The sequence below is a fragment of the Clarias gariepinus genome, chromosome 20 (assembly GCF_024256425.1).
Source record: "Clarias gariepinus isolate MV-2021 ecotype Netherlands chromosome 20, CGAR_prim_01v2, whole genome shotgun sequence".
Taxonomy (NCBI): domain Eukaryota; kingdom Metazoa; phylum Chordata; class Actinopteri; order Siluriformes; family Clariidae; genus Clarias; species Clarias gariepinus.
The window spans coordinates 7,753,158-7,757,545 of record NC_071119.1 but is presented as its reverse complement, the minus strand read 5'-3'; positions in this window follow the sequence as shown (position 1 = coordinate 7,757,545).

Here is a 4,388-nt window from a genome sequence, read left to right as displayed (position 1 = left end):
GAAGCAATGGAGAAAATGCCAAAGCAGATACCAGCTGTTCCTGGAACCATGAGAATTCACCAGGTCATTACTGTAGCTGCAGGAGAACTGATGGTTCGTGATGTAAGCTGCATGTGCACAACACGGTAGCAGTTTAACTGCAAGTGCTTCAACACCCAGTGTTTCACTTTTGGCCAGAAGATAGAAACGGCTGTATCACAGACAGCCAGTGGGGGGAATCCGGAAAAAGAAATCCAGTGGGAAAGTCCAGAGCTGATTGGTAAATGGTGTATTTTCAGATATGACGATGATTTGTATCCAGGCATCATTCTAAACATACAAACAACACATGTCCAGGTCAAATGCATGCATCATGTTGGGTCAAACCGATTCTTCTGGCCGCATCAGGACGATATCCTCTAGTACCTGTTTGATGATGTCCTTGAACTCATTCCACCCCCACAGACTGTGACAAAGCACCATGTGGAAGGCTTGAAAGAGGTGTCGAACCGACTCACAAGATGAATTCATGAAACAAAAGGCACATTCATGCATATATACAGACACACACACTGATGCAGGCACACACATGCAAAAACACTCTGACTTGGACACAGACAGACACATTGAAATCGTTAACTGATTATTATTGTTATTAGTTCAACCAGTTCATCAAGTTTAATTGTATGTTATTGGAGCAAGGATGAGGTGACTTTTAGCACACCTCGTGAGGCTCTCTTATGCCTAGACACACACACCCACCCTCACACACACATTATGTTACATCTAAGCAATTCACTTCACAATGTTTGTTAGTTAGTATGCTGTTGTGGGTGATTTTACTTTAGATTAATAAAATTTAATTCTACTGCAATTTGTATCTGGTGTCCTTCCTATGGTTACAAAGTGAGATATAATGCTAATGGAAAGTCCTATACATTGAATTTGAGAGTAAACAACTGTTTAAATGTAAAGCTGTATGTCTCTTCAACCCCGTTATACTAGTCTCAATCCCGTCACACCTATATTTTCATATATTATTTTCTTAAAATGTTAAAAAAAATAATTTAATGTTTGCTGATTTGTGTCTAAAATATTGAGCGCTATCATATGATCATTGATTTTGATTACAATTCTTAGTTAAACTAAATTTTTGATGAAAAATGACAAGATTGCTTTCACTTATTAGTTACATTTCAGGATTTAAGAGAGTAAAAATGTGTGATTTTATGTCATTTTTCTATTTAAAATTTTCGAATTAGCATGGGGGACATCTGATTAATGTAAACATATTAATTTATTTAGAAATACATTTTATGATAATATTCAGAGAGCCTCCAAAGTGTCCATAACGGGGTTGAAGAATTACAGTCACCACATCTTGAAAATATGATCAGTAATAAAAGAAAACTAATGCCTGAGATGGGAAAATGCATTTTTCTGATAGTTAAATATATCCTTGATGATGTGGGATATACATACAAATAATACATTTTGGTAAAAAATGTGAAAATATCCAAGTCCAATTTTATCTATTCTCATGGAATGACTCTTTATTTCTATATATTCTATGTTTTGCTGGCGAAATACATTTTAGGCAGAGACGTCTGCTTGGTTTTTAAATAGTTTTAAACCCCTCAATTCCGCCAATTCCCCCTGCCACTATTTAAGCGGTTTTGAGTAATGAACCAGGCTGGGAGTTTTTAAAAGCCTCGGGAATCTTTTGCAGGTGTTTAGAGTTAATTAGTTGATGCAGATGATTAGGGTGATAGCTCGTTTAGAGAACCTTTTCATGATATGCTAATTTTTTTAGATTATTATTTTGGGTTTTCATGAGCTGTATGCCAAAATCATCAATATTAAAATAATTAAAAGGCTTAAACTACTTCAGTTGTGTGTAATGAATCTAAAATATATGAAAGTCTAATGTTTATCAGTACATTACAGAAAATAATGAACTTTATTACAATATGCAATTTTTTTGAGAAGGACCTATATATATATATATATATATATATATATATATATATAAATAAATAAATATATATATATATATATATATATATATATATATATATAAATAAATATATATATATATATATATATATATATATATATATATATAAATAAATAAATATATACACACATATAGATGTTATTTTATTTATTATTATTATTATTTTACTTTTATTACTAACATTTCATTTTTTCTTATTTATTTTGCAAAAGGGTTGTGGGGGTTGTTTTATTTATGTCTACCTAATATGATATTCTTTCGTGTCTGGTATGTTTGTGATGTTTATATAGGTTTATGGATTCTGATTAATATTATTTATAATGTAATTAATGTTTTCGAATTGCTTGGGCAACAACATTCATGCCAATAAACCGCTTCTGAACTAAACTGAACTGAACTGAACATTCCCGCAAACGGAGCATGAAGCACCCTGTGCAGTACACTTCGGAATGGAACGCAGCCAGAATTTCACGCGCCTTAAAAACGAAACTCATCATAACATGCGCTGTATTTTTTTTTTTTTATCACTCTACACACAACCTATGGTTTATTTATGCATTTTCTATGGTACTTTTTCATGTGATATTTGAATTTTATATTGATTTATTTTATGCTCAGTTTGGGTTTATTCAGATTAATGTGATTTTTGTAACCTAGTGAGGTGACATCATGGCATTAAAGGCAAACTACCTCACATTATTATTATTATTATTACTATTATGATTATTATGATTATGGCACAACTCTTTTGTTTTTTAGATACTATCAGATTTTGTTTCCCTTATACTTTCTAAGTAAAGAGGTTCCCACACCTATCAGACAATGATTGAAGACACGGGTGAAAACGGGTCTGTTTTTTTAACTGATTGGTTAGTGCACAGTTGTTGAGATGACGTATTTCGGGAAAGCTCTTTGGTGAGGCGTTGGTTGCCTGGTTACTGATGGGGCGCTCTGTAACTTCTGAGGATTTCTTCGTTGCAGGACTTAGGATTTCAACAAAGTCTTGTTGTTCGGACTTTGTGTTTTTGACCCCAAGGGTCCATCCCTTAGGCATTTGTCCCAATCAGAGGTGGTTGTGGGCGTAGCCATGCCCAGCACCATTTTTCTTCTGTGCATACATTAATCTAGCATTTGGTCGGTCTCGTTGGAGTTTTAGTAATTTACATAAAGTGTATTAACATGAGTTCAGTTCATATGATGAATTTTGATACACATCAATACTCTTTAAATACACCAAGCTTTCATTTAATACCAAACATTCCATTTCTTGCATATACCTTCACCCAAAGAAAGGGATTATACATGTTGATTACACTTCATAAGTTTAGAAAAAAACACATTGAACCCAACACAAGGATATCAAACATCCTCTATGCGCATATACATATAATATATTTGCCCTACTGGCATACTTTAAATGATTAGCATTATAATTGTCCCTGAAGTATGGAGTGTATGTTTTTTGTTCTTGAGCCAAGAGATGAAGCAGGAAATACTTTCTGGAAGTCAGCAACTGCCAGGGGGTGTTTGAAACTGTCTTCTTAATCATTAAAAGGAGTTTCTTGCAGATTTACACCATCTTAGTTGGAGATTGTCATCAGAGTCATCAGAGTGAAATGGCTTCTTTCTTGTGCAAGGGAGTTGCCTTACAGATTTGCACCGTTTGAGGTTGAGGTTGGTGGAGTTTCTTGCAGATTTACACCATCTTAGTTGGAGATTGTCATCAGAGTCATCAGAGTGAAATGGCTTCTTTCTTGTGCAAGGGAGTTGCCTGCAGATTTGCACTGTTTGAGGTTGAGGTTGGTGAAGGATATCTGGATTTCCTCTTCCAGCACGCTTCCAGCTGCTTTTTATCACAGAGAGAGATAACATTGTCAGCATTGCCGGAAAGTGACAGATTCACGTCTCCCTTTGTGGTGGCCTGTTAGTCCCTAGATATGTTAACATCCTTTTTCAATTGATCTGTAAAATGTTTGTATAACCGCACACACATCCTCATTGTTTCCAGTTTGACACCATTATGCGAATAGTGACACAGATTCAGTGTGCATTAAATAGCAACAAGAAGACTGAAGACAGGCCCAGAAACATGGACTGCCAAAATGCAATCTTGTGACATTTGCAACAACAGAAGACATATTACAAATCCATTTAAATAATAAAAAAATGAAACCTAAATTCTAGAAAAGATATATAACAATAAAATATTTAAAAAAAATATAAGAAGAATAAAAACAAAACTGAGAGCAGACAGAAGTCTCAAACTACACTGTAACAGAAAAGAAAAACAGGTGACACCATGATGGTAATTAACATAATTTGTTAGACACAACACACTGATCTACACAGACACACATATACATTCAATTTATTTTCATTCACATACAGCAAT